At 46.1% G+C, this 17,505-nt stretch overlaps 1 protein-coding gene and 1 long non-coding RNA gene across 3 annotated transcripts in view; one reads left to right on the top strand and one right to left on the bottom strand.

The window, feature by feature from the left end:
* SRCIN1 (SRC kinase signaling inhibitor 1) overlaps nucleotides 1-17,505 on the top strand; it is a 489,213-nt gene that overhangs the window by 149,754 nt on the left and 321,954 nt on the right. The window lies entirely within an intron of this gene.
* LOC130296722 (uncharacterized) lies at nucleotides 2,104-12,873 on the bottom strand. Its single transcript, XR_008849265.1, has 3 exons — nucleotides 12,854-12,873; nucleotides 4,368-4,518; nucleotides 2,104-2,497 (listed from the first exon to the last, which is right to left on the bottom strand). It is a non-coding gene; the product is annotated as an uncharacterized LOC130296722 (long non-coding RNA).

The following is a 17,505-nucleotide window of genomic DNA, read 5'->3' as shown; positions in this document are numbered from 1 at the left end:
GGTCAGCGGAGGCCAAAGCAAAGTTTCCCCTGTAAGAGTTATTTTCTACAGAATGTAATTTTGACAAAGATCATAGTAAAGTTGTTTTGTTCTACAGAAATAAAACCGGGCGCTCAGCCGTAGATCTTCAAACCTGCCAACAGGCAAGACTGCGGGTGCGGGGAACGGACATGTCCAAAATGGCAGATACACTGTTCAGAAGTCGGCCCCTGTGGCATACCGGACTTTGTTAGTGGTAAATCTTAGGTGATACATATAGCGTTTTTGTGGGGAAAAAAAAAGCTTTTTTTTTTTCTAAATTTGAAATAATTTACTAAACATTGAGCCTCCAGTGTAGAAAAAGTTTTTATTTACTTATTTAGTACATTTGGGGGAGAATTGTTACCTATTATTATATTATTTGTTAAATTGTATAATTATAACCTGTGCAGAATAAAGCTGACTAGTTGCCCATAGAAACCAATCAGATTGCTTCTTTTGTTCTTCACATAATTAAAGAAGTAATCTTACTGGTTGCTATAGACAACTGGTCAACTTTTTTTCCCTGCACAGGTTTTGATAAATGTCCCCCACTGCCTCTATCTGAGTCTTAAGAGCTCGCAAGATATGCAGGAGGGTCTCCTCCTTCCACACGTTATAAATTGTACAATTTGAGGTCAGGTTCCCTTTTACATTGATTTGCTTTTAAGAACATTCAAAGGGGTACTCTGGTGCTCCAGCGTTCTGAACACTTTATTCAGAACGCTCGGAACCAGAGGCCATGATCGTGATGTCACGGCCACGCACCCTCCATTCATGTCTATGGGAGGGGGCGTGTTGACACGACCCCTCCCATAGACATGAATGGAGGGGGCGTGGCGTGACATCATGAGGAGGCGTGGTGTGATGTCACGACCACTGCTGCAGGAACCCAGCATTTGTTTCGAACGTCAGGTGCGGCGGGAGATCACGGTGGGCCCCAACAGCAGGACCCCTACAATCAGACATCTTATCCCTTATCCTTTGGATAGGGGATAAAATGTCTAGCAGCGGAGTACCCCTTTAAGTTCTTGGGTTTAGACCTCTCATTTTATATACCACCTTAGGTTAGGCGGAATTCTGTGTTTTGATTGCAGATAAATTCCGCTTGAATTCGTGTGCGGTGGATCTGGTTGTAAATCAAATGTTATTCGTATAGTACGATTTTCTCCACAAATTTTAAGATTATCACACAACACTCCTGGGGAGGATTAGTGTATAGGTAGGACCCCAAGATGTATAGTACCAAAATTTCAGTCATCTCATATCCCGTAGTAGCCTCAGGTGGAACCAACTGCTGTTAAAAGGGGGAAGCACAGAGGTGACAAAAAAACCATGTGCTTGGGAGCATGGCCTGTGCCACTCCCTGCGGGCAATGGCTACCGTCTGCAGCGGACACCAGCCTGTAATGACGGACATCAGTGATCACTTTAATGCTGGTCATTCAACTGTGTTCGCTATTGATCACTGCATTTAAGCAGTTTGGTGTGAATCCCTGGTGTCTAGTGGACCGATTGGTACTGCTGTACCAGGCCTCATTGCCTGCGTAACTTAATTATTAATGCAAATAAAGTGGTGCTCTCATAGATCAATGGAACACATATTCATTACATCGACCGATATAAGCAATGAAAGGAGATGTCCGGCGCAGACTTTTTCTATTCCGTCCTGCCGGGCTGCAAAAAAAGACAAAACAAACTTTCACTTACCTCCATATGTTCTCCCGGAGCTCCGCAACAGCTGATCGGTCAGCCGGCTGTCTGCTTCCTACTTCCTTTAGCCCGGTACGTCACACGGCGCTTCAGCCTATCACTGTCAGCAGCGATGTCCCGCTTTGGCCGGTGATAGGCTGAAGTGCCGTGTGATGTACCGGGCTAAGGGAAATAGGAAGTAAACATCCCGGCCGACTGATCAGCTGTTGCTGAGCTCCGGGGGAATGTAGGAAGTAAACAGCCCGGCTGACCGATCAGCTGTTGCGGAGCTCCAGGAGAACATATGGAGGTAAGTGAAAGTTTGTTTTGTCTTTTTTTGCAGCCCGGGCAGGACGGAATAGAAAAAGTCTGTGCCGGACATCTCCTTTAAATGACTGAAAAGGGCCCCTGCAAGAGCTAAAGTGTTGAAAGACAGTTTTTTTTTAAAAAGATAAGAAAAACTTTTGAAAAAAATGTAATGGATAGGAGATAAGATGTCTAAGGGCAGAATACCCCTTTAAGTGTGCGCGGAACACACCATAGTGGGGGAAGCAGATCTACAGCTGGGAATGGCACATGTGCCGTAAATTAGAAATGTTACCTCTGAGCTGTACAGAGCTGTTATATGGAACCTATAGGCATCTGTAGAACTCTACTGTACCACCACAAACGTTCAAATGTATACAAAATCCACAGTAAATAAAAAATAAAATGAAAAGTTGTTGCTTGCTGTATCATAGAGATGTTCTCCCCTAGATTTGCTTTTAGATGAGAATACATACATAGAACTGTGAATACAAAAAACACAAAAAGGATAGGGTTACTATAAAGCATCAAAATACATTGACTGAAAAAAATGTATATATATTATGTAATACAATTACTAATAGTAACGCACTCAAGATGCAGAAGTAAACCCAAATCACTACAGCTAGTATGAACTCCCATACATAATGGCACAACAAGAAAAAATGGAGACACTTTATAGAAATATACAAAATCCAAAGTTTATTAAATCACATATATAAAAACACATTAGAAAACAAAAACACCAAGGTGTCACACTGTACCCGGTACATTAGAAGTAGTAACATATAATTAAAAAAAAAAAAAAAAATATATATATATATATATATATATATATACAATAAAGAGCTAAAAAAGAAAAACAGCCCTATAGTAATCGGCACATACTTAGATAATGCACGGTCCCGGGGAACAGGATGACACCACCCCAACGCAGCATTTCGGACAAGCCTTTGTCGAGGGGTAGACCCCTCGACAAAGGCTTGTCCGAAACGCTGAGTTGGGGTGGTGTCATCCTGTTCCCCGGGACCGTGCATTATCTAAGTATGTACCGATTACTATAGGGCTGTTTTTCTTTTTTAGCTCTTTATTGTATATATATATATATATATATATATATATATATATATATATATATATATTTATTATATGTTACTACTTCTAATGTACCGGGTACAGTGTGACACCTTGGTGTTTTTGTTTTCTATCCCCCATTGAGTGTGTTATGCCTCCAATGTGTTTTTATATATGTGATTTAATAAACTTTGGATTTTGTATATTTCTATAAAGTGACTCCATTTTTTCTTGTTGTGCCAATACATAGAACTGTGCCATATGGCAACACACACAGTGCAGTTATGCGTACGGCTCTACAGGCATCTATTAACAGTAGGTTATAAAAACAGTGATGTTTATAGACAGCATTAGCTCATGTGGTGTTCCTGAACCCGAGATATCGCTGGTAGTCGGCTTTAAAAAAGTTATACTCAAGCCGCATATGTGCATACAAATAGCGCTTCTCTGGACCCCAACATATGCCTTGTGTACTACCATAGGGAGCCAATATTTTAGCCTGAATCTGCTTCTTTGTGATGGCTAATGCTGGGAAAAGGTGACAGCCGCGGGTATTTCTCATGTTCAACGCATGCGCCGCGCTTGGTAAGAGTTATACTCAAGCCGCATTAGCCTGTACTACCTCTATTTGTCTTTAAAGAGTATCTGATAAAAAAATTTTTAATCCTTCCATTTCAGCCCAGAGAAGTTCAGTGTGAAATCGGCTGTAATTGGCTGAGCCCACACCCCCCACCTCAGTTCTCGCCACTGAACTTACAGTGTGTCAGCTCTGCCCAATAGCTTCCAAAGGGACCTTATATATTCAGCTCTATACACTCTATACACTGTGCTGAGCTGAGGTCCCACCTGCATTTGCTGACTTGTCCCTGCCAGGCTGCTGAAGGAGACAATCTGCATGCAGGACCAGAAGGAGGACCCCTGGTGGCCAAACTTTTAGGGGTTAATTTAATACATAGTTACAAAATTGTATTAAGTATATTAGAAAGGTAATTCAAATAGGCTAATCTATAATATATTAAATGTTATTAATAATGACGGGTACCAGTACATTTTTTTTTTTACTTTGTTCTTGCAACCCAATCTTTGCTTTTTTACTTATTGTTTATGCAGCCGCTCCCGTGCTTTGCCCAACACTTGCACATTTCTATTGGCTCAGAAATCTAGCGTAGAATGCAGTGAGTTGTCCTTTTTTATTTTAGTATCTATAAAGGTGATGTACTATCAGGCAAGGGGTGATGTTACTATCATGAAAACACAAGCGCTGTCCCTCTTCCGTACCGTAGATCTGTTATCTGTTGCCCCCGTCTGTCCTCTCCCAATAGGCTTCATGAAGTTTTCATTGCGAATCTTCCTCTTTCATCTGACTTGGTAGAGTGACGGTAGTGATAAAACATGAATACATCTGAAATTATTTCTTCTTTTTGCAGGGCTGGGTGATGTAAAATAGATAGATAGTGCGCCTTGTGTTGAATAATTCAGAGTAGTAACAAATCCATACTGAACGCATGCAAAACTTTACTTGGATCCCTGAGCATACAGATATTGCAGTTTGAGCATTAAAGGAGTACTCTGCTGAAAATGAAGCTGTCCCCTATCCACAGGATAAGTAGTTTATCGTGGAGGGTCCCCCCCGCAATCACAGGGACGGGACACCGGCACTCCATTAATTTCTATTGGAGCACCAATGATGCCCAAGAACTGGACCTAGGTCTTTTCGTATCTTCTCCCATAGAAATGAATAGAGCGCATGGCAACTGCAGTACGCGCTCCTCACTGAGCGCCAGGTCCTGTCCCAGTGATTGCAGGGGGGGGGGGGGGGGGGCAGTGGTCTGACCCCACAATCAGCTACTTATCCCCTATCCACAGGAGTAAGTTATTTTTCACCAGAGATCTCCTGTAGGGTCTTTTCACACGTACAGTATTCTGTGCAGATTTGATGCCCAGGATTTGAAGCTGCGTTCAGTCATTTAATTTACATTGAAATCTGCAGCAGAAAATCCTGCGCATGAAATCTGCGCAGAATACCACCCTGGGTCAAAGAAATCACCAGTAAATATATGTCCAGTTCGTAATTTGTTTTCTGATGTAACTCTGTAACTTTTCAAAGTGTTTTCTCTTTCTGTGTTTTCCAAAAATACCAACTCCATAGGGCAGTGGTTTCAAACTGTGGCCCTCCAGATGTTGCAAAACTTCAACTTCCAGCATGCCCGGACAGCTTGGCAGTTGGCTGTCCAGGCATGCTGGAAGTTGGTTTTCCAACATCTGGAGGGCCACAGTTTGAGACCACTACTATAGGGGCTTTACAGATTGTGTCTGGAGTCCAGAGGAGGCCTAAAGTCAACCACACAGCCACAAGTCTACAAGTCCACTACCCCCAGGTCCCAGTCAGAGGCTGGTAAGCTACAAATGGGGTATAGTCAGTCTCGGTCAAGTCAGTTAAAGTCAACCTGTCATCTGTCAGTGTGGCCTCAGTCCACTACAAGTCCCAGCAAGCCCTAAGGCCTCTGTAGTCACTGGTCACCTGGGCCTGGCTAAGCTGTATAGACTATTCTACCTGTCTAACTCAGTAAAGCTACCGTTGTCCTGTAAGAGTCATTATTGGCCCCCGTGCCTAGCCCAGGATCCAGCGGTATACCTTCGGGTGGTATTGAGGATAAACCACACCCTGGCGTCATGAACACAAGGAGTTAATGCCATCTGCCCCTAGGGTAATTCCATCTGCCCTGCAATACACCCTCTACCACACTTAAGGGAAGAGAACATTTCAAGTTCTTTTATATTACTGGTGATTTTTCTATACTTTTACTTTTAACACAATGTGATTTTCTAGGCCCAGTATTCTGTGCAATTGAGTTTCCGAATATATATTTATCACAGTCGGAGTTCTGGACTTGCTACTTTTGATACCTCTAAGTCCCCTACACCCACAGCAATCTCTCAAGTTACAATATTAATTGATTCTAGGACGGCTATTGTATGTAAAAAATATTGTATGTTGAAATTAAAACTTAACCTAGATAGGGAAAAAAGGATTAAATAAAAATAAGAACAAAATATGCATAAAGCAAGGCAGTCTCTAGTAGCAGAGCACCTGTCACGATGCCGGCTGGCAGGAGGTGGATCCTCTGTGCCAGAGAGGGATGGGCGTGGACCGTGCTAGTGGACCGGTTCTAAGTTACTACTGGTGTTCACCAGAGCCCGCCGCAAAGCGGGATGGTCTTGCTGCGGCGGTAGTAACCAGGTCGTATCCACTAGCAACGGCTCAACCTCTCTGACTGCTGAAGATAGGCGCGGTACAAGGGAGTAGACAAGAGCAAGGTCGGACGTAGCAGAAGGTCGGGGCAGGCAGCAAGGATCGTAGTCAGGGGCAACGGCAGGAGGTCTGGAACACAGGCTAGGAACACACAAGGAAACGCTTTCACTGGCACGATGGCAACAAGATCCGGCGAGGGAGTGCAGGGGAAGTGAGGTATACATAGGGAGTGCACAGGTGAACACACTAATTAGAACCACTGCGCCAATCAGTGGCGCAGTGGCCCTTTAAATCGCAGAGACCCGGCGTGCGCGCGCCCTAGGGAGCGGGGCCGCGCGCGCCGGGACAGGACCGACGGAGAGCGAGTCAGGTACGGGAGCCAGGGTGCGCATCGCGAGCGGGCGCCACCCGCATCGCGAATCGCATCCCGGCTGGAGGCGGTATCGCAGCGCACCCGGTCAGTGGATCCGACCGGGGCGCTGCAGTAGCGAGGATGTAGCGAGCGCTCCGGGGAGGAGCGGGGACCCGGAGCGCTCGGCGTAACAGTACCCCCCCCCTTGGGTCTCCCCCTCTTCTTGGAGCCTGAGAACCTGAGGACCAGACTTTTGTCTAGGATATTGACCTCAGGTTCCCAGGATCTCTCTTCAGGACCACAGCCCTCCCAATCGACCAAAAAAAAGGTTTTCCCTCTGACCTTCTTGGAGGCCAGTATCTCCTTTACGGAGAAGATGTCCGAAGAGCCGGAAACAGGAGTGGGAGAAACAATTTTGGGAGAGAAACGGTTGATGATGAGTGGTTTAAGAAGAGAGACATGAAAGGCATTAGGAATACGAAGAGAAGGAGGAAGAAGAAGTTTGTAAGAGACAGGATTAATCTGGCACAAAATTTTGAAAGGACCAAGATAGCGTGGTCCCAATTTGTAGCTGGGGACACGGAAGCGGACATATTTAGCGGAGAGCCATACCTTGTCTCCGGGAGAAAAAATGGGGGGAGCTCTTCTTTGCTCTTCGGCAAACTTTTTCATGCGAGATGAAGCCTGTAAGAGAGAATTTTGGGTCTCTTTCCATATGGTGGAAAGATCACGAGTTATTTCATCCACAGCGGGCAAACCAGAGGGCAAGGGAGTAGGGAGGGGGGGAAGAGGGTGACGGCCGTACACCACGAAAAATGGGGATTTGGAAGAAGATTCAGAGACTCTGAAGTTGTACGAGAATTCGGCCCATGGTAGAAGATCTGCCCAGTCATCCTGGCGGGAGGAAACAAAATGCCGTAAATAGTCACCCAGGACCTGGTTAATTCTTTCTACTTGCCCATTGGATTGAGGATGATAAGCAGAAGAGAAGTTTAATTTAATCTTGAGTTGTTTACAGAGAGCCCTCCAAAATTTTGACACGAATTGGACGCCTCTATCCGAGACGATCTGCGTGGGCAAACCGTGAAGACGAAAAATGTGTACAAAAAATTGTTTTGCCAACTGAGGCGCTGAAGGAAGACCAGGAAGAGGAATAAAATGTGCCATCTTGGAAAATCGATCAACGACCACCCAAACAACAGTGTTGCCACGGGATGGGGGTAAGTCTGTAATAAAGTCCATACCAATCAGAGACCAAGGCTGTTCGGGGACAGGCAGAGGATGAAGGAGACCAGCAGGCTTCTGGCGAGGAGTCTTATCCCGGGCACAGACAGTGCAGGCCCGCACAAAATCAACAACATCCGTCTCCAGAGTCGGCCACCAATAGAAACGAGAGATGAGTTGCAAGGATTTTTTGATGCCCGCATGGCCTGCGAGGTGGGAGGAGTGACCCCATTTGAGGATTCCGAGGCGTTGGAGAAACGAAGGTCTTCCCTGGAGGAGTTTGCCTGATGGAGGCTGGAGAAGTGGAGATCAGGCAGTCAGGAGGAATGATGTGTTGCGGAGAGAGCTCTACTTCCGAGGCATCCGAGGAACGAGAGAGAGCATCGGCCCTAATGTTCTTGTCGGCAGGGCGAAAGTGAATTTCAAAATTAAAACGGGCAAAGAACAGAGACCACCTGGCCTGGCGAGGATTCAGCCGTTGGGCAGACTGGAGATAGGAGAGATTCTTGTGATCGGTGTAAATGATAACTGGAAATTTTGATCCCTCCAGCAGATGCCTCCATTCCTCAAGTGCTAATTTAATGGCCAGTAGCTCTCGATCCCCGATGGAGTAGTTCCTCTCCGCCGGAGAGAAGGTCCTAGAAAAAAAACCACAAGTAACAGCATGCCCGGAAGAGTTTTTTTGTAGAAGGACCGCTCCAGCTCCTACTGAGGAGGCATCAACCTCCAATAGGAAGGGTTTAGATGGGTCAGGTCTGGAGAGCACGGGAGCAGAAGAAAAGGCAGACTTGAGCCGTTTAAAAGCGTCTTCCGCTTGAGGAGGCCAGGACTTGGATTGGCATTCTTCTTGGTTAAAGCCACGATAGGAGCCACAATGGTGGAAAAATGTGGAATAAATTGTCTGTAATAATTGGCGAACCCCAAAAAACGTTGGATAGCACGGAGTCCGGAGGGGCGTGGCCAATCTAAGACGGCAGAGAGTTTATCTGGATCCATTTGTAGTCCCTGGCCAGAGACCAAGTATCCTAGGAAAGGAAGAGATTGACATTCAAACAGACATTTCTCCATTTTGGCATAAAGTTGATTGTCTCGAAGTCTCTGAAGAACCATGCGGACATGCTGGCGGTGTTCTTCTAAGTTGGCAGAAAAAATCAGAATATCGTCCAGATACACAACAACACAGGAATATAAGAGATCACGAAAAATTTCATTAACAAAGTCTTGGAAGACGGCAGGGGCGTTGCACAGGCCAAAGGGCATGACCAGATACTCAAAGTGTCCATCTCTAGTGTTAAATGCAGTTTTCCATTCGTCCCCCTCCCTGATGCGGATGAGATTATAAGCACCTCTTAAGTCCAGTTTGGTAAAGATGTGGGCACCTTGGAGGCGATCAAAGAGTTCAGAGATAAGAGGTAGGGGGTAGCGGTTCTTTACCGTGATTTTATTAAGTCCGCGGTAGTCAATGCAAGGACGTAGGGAGCCATCTTTCTTGGACACAAAGAAAAATCCAGCTCCGGCAGGAGAGGAGGATTTGCGGATAAACCCCTTTTTTAAATTTTCCTGGATGTATTCAGACATAGCAAGAGTCTCTGGGGCGGACAGAGGATAAATTCTGCCCCGGGGTGGAGTAGTGCCCGGGAGGAGGTCAATAGGACAGTCATAAGGCCTGTGAGGAGGTAAAGTCTCAGCTTGTTTTTTGCAAAATACGTCAGCATAGTCCATATAGACCTTAGGGAGACCGGTTACAGGGGGAACCACAGGGTCACGGCAGGGAGTACTGGGAACCGGTTTAAGGCAGTCTTTGAAACAAGAGGTACCCCAGCTCTTGATCTCCCCTGTGGACCAATCAAGGGTTGGGGAATGGCGTTGAAGCCATGGTAGTCCAAGGAGAATTTCGGAAGTGCAATTGGGGAGGACCAAAAACTCAATTTTTTCGTGATGAGGTCCGATGCACATTAGGAGGGGCTCCGTGCGGTAACGTATGGTACAGTCCAATCTTTCATTGTTAACACAATTGATGTAGAGGGGTCTGGCGAGACTGGTCACCGGAATGTTGAACCTGTTGATGAGGGAGGCCAAAATAAAATTTCCTGCAGATCCGGAATCCAAGAAGGCCATAGTAGATAAGGAGAAGGTAGAGGCAGATATCCGCACAGGCACAGTAAGACGTGGAGAAGCAGAGTTGACATCAAGGACTGTCTCACCTTTGTGCGGAGTCTGCGTACGTCTTTCCAGGCGGGGAGGACGGATAGGACAATCCTTCAGGAAGTGTTCGGTACCGGCACAGTACAGGCAAAGATTCTCCATGCGGCGTCGTGTCCTCTCTTGAGGTGTCAAGCGAGACCGGTCAACTTGCATAGCCTCCACGGCGGGAGGCACAGGAACGGATTGCAGAGGACCAGAGGAGAGAGGAGCCGGGGAGAAAAAACGCCTAGTGCGAACAAAGTCCATATCCTGGCGGAGCTCCTGACGCCTTTCGGAAAAACGCATGTCAATGCGAGTGGCTAGATGAATGAGATCATGCAGGTTAGCAGGAATTTCTCGTGCGGCCAGAACATCTTTAATGTTGCTGGATAGGCCTTTTTTAAAGGTCGCGCAGAGGGCCTCATTATTCCAGGATAGTTCGGAAGCAAGAGTACGGAATTGTATGGCGTACTCGCCAACGGAAGAATTACCCTGGACCAGGTTCAGCAGGGCAGTCTCAGCAGAAGAGGCTCGGGCAGGTTCCTCAAAGACACTTCGAATTTCCGAGAAGAAGGAGTGTACAGAGGCAGTGACGGGGTCATTGCGGTCCCAGAGCGGTGTGGCCCATGACAGAGCTTTCCCAGACAGAAGGCTGACTACGAAAGCCACCTTAGACCTTTCAGTAGGAAACTGGTCCGACATCATCTCCAAGTGCAGGGAACATTGTGAAAGAAAGCCACGGCAAAACTTAGAGTCCCCATCAAATTTATCCGGCAAGAATAGTCGTAGGCTGGAAGCGGCCACTCGCTGCGGAGGAGGTGCAGGAGCTGGCGGAGGAGATGATTGCTGAAGCTGTGGTAGTAGCTGCTGTAGCATCACGGTCAGTTGAGACAGCTGGTGGCCTTGTTGCGCTATCTGTTGCGACTGCTGGGCGACCACCGTGGTGAGGTCGGCGACAACTGGCAGAGGAACTTCAGCGGGATCCATGGCCGGATCTACTGTCACGATGCCGGCTGGCAGGAGGTGGATCCTCTGTGCCAGAGAGGGATGGGCATGGACCGTGCTAGTGGACCGGTTCTAAGTTACTACTGGTGTTCACCAGAGCCCGCCGCAAAGCGGGATGGTCTTGCTGCGGCGGTAGTAACCAGGTCGTATCCACTAGCAACGGCTCAACCTCTCTGACTGCTGAAGATAGGCGCGGTACAAGGGAGTAGACAAAAGCAAGGTCGGACGTAGCAGAAGGTCGGGGCAGGCAGCAAGGATCGTAGTTAGGGGCAACGGCAGGAGGTCTGGAACACAGGCTAGGAATACACAAGGAAACGCTTTCACTGGCACGATGGCAATAAGATCCGGCGAGGGAGTGCAGGGGAAGTGAGGTATACATAGGGAGTGCACAGGTGAACACACTAATTAGAACCACTGCGCCAATCAGTGGCGCAGTGGCCCTTTAAATCGCAGAGACCCGGCGTGCGCGCGCCCTAGGGAGCGGGGCCGCGCGCGCCGGGACAGGACCGACGGAGAGCGAGTCAGGTACGGGAGCCAGGGTGCGCATCGCGAGCGGGCGCCACCCGCATCGCGAATCGCATCCCGGCTGGAGGCGGTATCGCAGCGCACCCGGTCAGTGGATCCGACCGGGGCGCTGCAGTAGCGAGGATGTAGCGAGCGCTCCGGGGAGGAGCGAGGACCCGGAGCGCTCGGCGTAACAGCACCAATGTAACTGATCAGTGCTATGCATTGGCATAGCACTGATCAGTAAATACAGACCATACAAGAAGATTGCCAGAGGAGAGGAGAGCTTCAGCCGCCATCTTGACTCATAGGATCCCCATGATCTTTCTGCAGATGGTCCAATGAATCTCAAGATTGTACATCCTGGTGAATTAAGTACCAGGGCATCAAGACGTACAATTATGTCCAAAGTCCTGAAAGGGTTAAGTTTGCTTAAATGGTACCTTTAATCATGATCCTGGAGGCAGGATATGTTCAAAAATATCAAGGTCACTTTTGAGCCTGTGACTTCTGGAAGACTTTCAAGATCTGGAAGACAGAGTTGTATCGGACTTAAGAAAACTCCGTCTCCAGATCACAATAGGTAAATGGGAATAGAAAAATAAGAATTATGCCTCCTAAAAATCAAGGGGGAAAAAAGAAAATGCTAAATAAAGCTTGCCGTGTCCATAAGAGTTTGAAAAGTATAAAAAATAAATTAAAAAAAACTCCATTAAAAATTAAAATCACCCACACTTAGAACAGCGTAAAAAGAAAAATAATTTATTTTTTATTTATTTTTTATGGTACATTTTATGGTCAAATTAAAGATATACCGTATATACTCGAGTATAAGCCGAGTTTTTCAGCAGGGACCGGAAGGTCCCTGCAGCATAGATGGCCAAAGATGGACGGCCCAGACCAGCTCACCCTTCCTTCCCACCGAGAAACTGGGGAGGTGAGTCGAAAACAAATGGGGGGTCTGGATGATGATGAAGGCCGCAGTGGTCTTCAACCTGCAGACCTCCAGATGTTTCAAAACTACAACTCCCAGCATATGTTAGGAATTCATGTTTTTCAGCATCACAAGTAAAGCTAGTATTGGTAAGCAAGGGTCACAGGATGGTATAACGTCAGGTCTGGTCTTACACTGGGAATACAGTCTTTTTTATGAATAGGTAAATAAAATATTACTTTTGCCCAAAAAATTCCAGATGACTTTAATGTAGTCCTATTTAAGTGTCCATGTTAAAGCTGCAGTACCTGGTCCTTGCATGGGTCTGTTAAACTGCACTGAATATATTGCACAGGTAGTGTCATCTCTGTCATTCAAAGCATATCCGGTCTCTTCGTGGCACTTTTTGTAAAAACAAACCATTCCAGGCTGGAAAAGCTGCAGGTTCTATGAAAAATTGAAATGGACCAGTTATTTTTTACTTAAGCAGATTGCAGATTGGCACCAAGACCATGCTGTGTGATCACTTATGGCAGGAAAAGTTCCGGAGTTATATTTTTGGAATAATCAGATTGACAATTGAGAAAACCATATCCATGAAAAGTTGATTGAAAGACTTGCTTTGGTGATAATCCCATCCATTTCATGGTGTGTGTGTGTGTATATATATATATATATATATATATATATATATATATATATTTATATATATAATGCCTCTGGTATGTAAGCAGCCGTCCTCCATTTCCATTAGCTCCTGCTGGATGCTGTTTATTTTATCCATCTTTATTGTGCCTACAAGGCTATATAGAGCAGGTCATTACTCACATGTCATCAGTCCATGTTGCCATTGGGGGCTCACAATCTCAATTCCAAATATTTTAGGGTGTTATTGGAGTATCTGGAGGAAATCCATGCACACATGGTAAGGAGATACAAACTCCATGCAGAAGTTGCCCTTCATATTGTCTGTTGCTTTGTATTCTTCTTTACTTACATAACTTGTGTATATCACAGAAAGCATAGGAGAGGGTGGTGGATGGGTACAGGGGTGAAGTAAAGGCCATGGCTGGAAAAAGATCCTTCCTGCATGAAACAGCTGTTGCCTTGTTATACTGCACCTCCACACTCCACCACCACCCTCTTTCTTGCTTTCTCTTAAACATGCAAGTTAAGTAAATAAAGAGTAATAGGGAGCAACAGACTGGTGAGTACCACGTCTTATCTTTAATTATCGATCCCTATTGTTGAGCTGCCTACATTGTGTTTTGAGGCTAAATTGTAACAGACAGCTTGGTTAATGAATGCGCCTTGGTACTTTCTGTAAGAGACTGTTGAAGTAAACCTGTAGATGGTTTCTTCATGCTAAGGCAGGCATCCAGCTCTGTGAACTTGGCCTAAAACTCACCAAGACTGATGCCACAACCAATAACAAAGTGCATCAGTTGACATCAGCTCTTCAGGATCCGACGGCCATTTTTTCTGAACGGAAAAATGCAACAAAATGCGAACCCCTGTACAACGCTCTGCAGTGTATCCACCAACCAATGAGTTCTGCCATCATTTTCACTCTGATGCTTTTAATACAACGCCGGAGGGAGACACTCTGGTTGCCAGACATATGTGAAGGTGGCCTAATCAGTCAAAATGGTGGTTGGTTATCAGGCTACTATTTTTTGAGCTAACGATCACTGCACCCAAAATAACTGCCTCTAAAACCTTTATTATACTTTTAAAGCCATGGTCAGACACTATATAGGGTAAGAAAGTAACCAAACAGATAACAATACAGACACATGGCTTTTGTTATGATTCGGCAGGCTGGAGGTGGATCCTCTGTGTCAGAGAGGGATTGGCGTGGACCGTGCCGGCGGACCGGTTCTAAGTTGCTACTGGTTTTCACCAGAGCCCGCCACAAAGTGGGATGGTCTTGCTGCTGCGGTAGCAACCAGGTCGTATCCACCGGCAACGGCTCAACCTCGCTGACTGCTGAGAAGACGTGTGGGACAGAAGGACTAGGCAGAGACAAGGTCAGACGTAGCAGAAGGTCGGGGCAGGCGGCAAGGTTCGTAGTCAGTAGCAACGGCAAGAGGTCAGGAACACTGGAAATGGCAAACACAGTGATAGCTTTCTCAAGGCACAATGGCAACAAGATCCGGCAAGGAAGTGCAGGGGAAGTGAGGTTATATGGACAGGGGGCAGGTGGAAGCTAATCAGACTGATTGGGCCAGGCACCAATCACCGGTGCACTGGCCCTTTAAATCTTAGAGAGCCGGCGCGCGCGCGCCGTAGGGAGCGGGGCCGCGCACGCCGGGACAACACAAACGGGGAACGAGTCTGGTAAGTGGGCCAGGATGCGAATCATGAGCGGGCGCGTCCCGCATCGCGGATCGCATCACGGCTAGGGACATTATTGCAGCGCTCCCGGTCAGCGGGTCTGACCGGGGCACTGCGAACAGGAGAACGCTGCGAGCGATCCGGGGAGGAGCGGGAACCCGGAGCGCTCGGTGTAACAGCTTTGTAACGTATACATCATACGTTAGATGGAAGATAAGGGTAATAGGGACCCTATCATTTTCAATAGGTTGAGCAACTGCAAATAGACAGAAAAAAATCAAGGCCAGAGGATGTACTAACAATTGGACAACTTCCGATTCATACATTTGTGCAATCCCTAAAGGGTCAGGTCATTACTTTTGTCTGAAAACACATAAAAGATGTGGCATTTAATACTCGGGAAGACTTGCTCTAGTCGGCAAAGTGATCCTGCCTAACAAAAAAAAAACAAAAAAAACCTTTCTCCATACTAGTATTCCCTGTCCAAAAACACAAGACAAGAAAAAAATTAAAAACAATTAAAAATTGTAAAAGAAAAACTCCCAACCCATTTCCCCCTGAAAACTAACATGGTGTTCATTAGGGGTGATATCAAAGCAAAAGAAGACAATATAAAATGCTATTGATCACTGTTGACCATCACCCTAGCTCACTGTGTCTGACAGACTGACACCATAATGGTAAGTTCACACTACGTAATTCCCACGTAATTCTATGCAGTGAACATTAACATGCGTGTAAATGGGTCTTCCGTGAGACCCTCTCACACTAAGGAATTATTCAGCGCAAAGAAAGAACATGTTCATTCTTTGCACGGAAGTCCAGGAGCACAATGGTGACGGCGCAGTGCTGCATGATCCTAACGCCGATGTACTTCGGCAGCGGTCGCCAGATGGAATCTCCTCGCGCGGAATTCTGCGAGTGTGAAGGCACTCTTGATCAGTGTTTCCCAATCAGGGTGTCTCCAGTTTTTACAAAGCTACAGCTCCCAGCATGCCTTGACAGCCGAAGTTTTGCAACAGCTAGAGGCGTTCTGTTTGAGAATCACTGCCATAGATGAAGGTCATTAGATGATGCCCTTCTTGATACTCGGGAGGACTTTTGCCTAGTCAGCAGCCTAAACTGACCCTGCCTAGCCCAAAAAAAAATTAAAAAAATCTCCTCCCTTTCACCCTAGTATTCTGTGTCCAAAAACACAAGGGCAGAAAAAAAAAATTCTCCCAACCAGTTTCCTCCCTGAAAAATCAACATGGTGTTCATCAGGGGATATATCGAAACAAAGCAAAAAAATAAAATAAAAAACTTAAATGAATGCTATAGATCAATGATGGACATCACTCTAGCTCACTGTGTCTGACGCCATAGATCAGTGTATCCCAACCAGCTTTTGCAAAACTACAACTCCCAGCATCTGTGGTTGAGAAATCCTGCCATAGATGAAGATGATTAGATGACCGCCTTTTGTGTTTAACAGAGGATCATTGCATGTATATAGTGATTTATAAAAGGAGGTATTCTGTCTTCTGTATGATGCCAACATCAGTCTTCGACATCTGGCTCTCCTGCTGTTATTAGGGCATGCTGGAAGTTGTAGTTTCACACAAGCTTGAGAGAAAGTTGCAGATCTGACTTATATTGTTCAATCTTCTCAATTCCTGTAACTGGATCGCATCAACCAGGACTACAGTCTGAAGCAGTGTTTCCCAACCAGTGTACCTTCAGCTGTTGCAAAACTACAACTCCCAGCATGCCCGGACAGCCGAAGGCTGTCCGGGCATGCTGGGAGTTGTAGTTTTGCAACAGCTGGAGGCACACTGGTTGGGAAGCCCTTGTCTGAAGAGAAGAGTTAATGTTTCCCGTAACGTTCAGCTCTTGCCCCAGGTTGGCTGCTGCTAAAAGGGATGAAGCATTTAACTATAATGAGGGAAATGTTTTCAGAAACCGAAGCGTTTACTCCGCAGATGGGAGAATTGCAGCTTTGCGTAAATAATGGGTCAGTGGGCACACACATCATGCATTACTTGTTACCGCCTTCCCGTACTTACCGCCCCCCCGATGACTACAGACGTTATGTCTACCGTAGTCAGGCAATCAGACCCATTCATGTGCGCTTGCTCTGGTGTCAGCAATTCACTGCTTAGCAATGCGCATTTCATGACAGCTGGGTATTAAGTAAAAACTTTTCCCAAAAAAATCTGTGGTGGCCCGGTACCGTATTACATACCGTAACTAGTATAGAGGTCCCCAAAGTCAGAGTAACTACGCTAAGGTAGGGTCCCTCAGGTGGGACAGCCCCTAGTTGCCTCTCCTTAAGTCTGATTCTTTAATGCTAATAACTGTATATATTTAACCCCTTGGGGACGGAGCCCATTATGACCCTAAGGACGTGAGCATTTTTTGCAAATCTGACCACTGTCACTTTAAGCATTAATAACTCTGGAATGCTTTTACTTATAAATTTGATTCCGAGATAGTTTTTTTCGTGACATATTCTACTTTATGTTAGTGGTAAATTTTCGGCGATACTTGCATCCTTTCTTGGTGAAAAATTTGAACATTTCATGAAAAATTTGAAAATTTTGCATTTTTCTAACTTTGAAGCTCTCTGCTTATAAGGAATATG

This window comes from Hyla sarda, chromosome 12, assembly GCF_029499605.1.
Source record: "Hyla sarda isolate aHylSar1 chromosome 12, aHylSar1.hap1, whole genome shotgun sequence".
NCBI lineage: Eukaryota > Metazoa > Chordata > Amphibia > Anura > Hylidae > Hyla > Hyla sarda.
The sequence above is the reverse complement of the archived record's forward strand: the minus strand, read 5'-3'. Positions and strand labels throughout refer to the sequence as shown.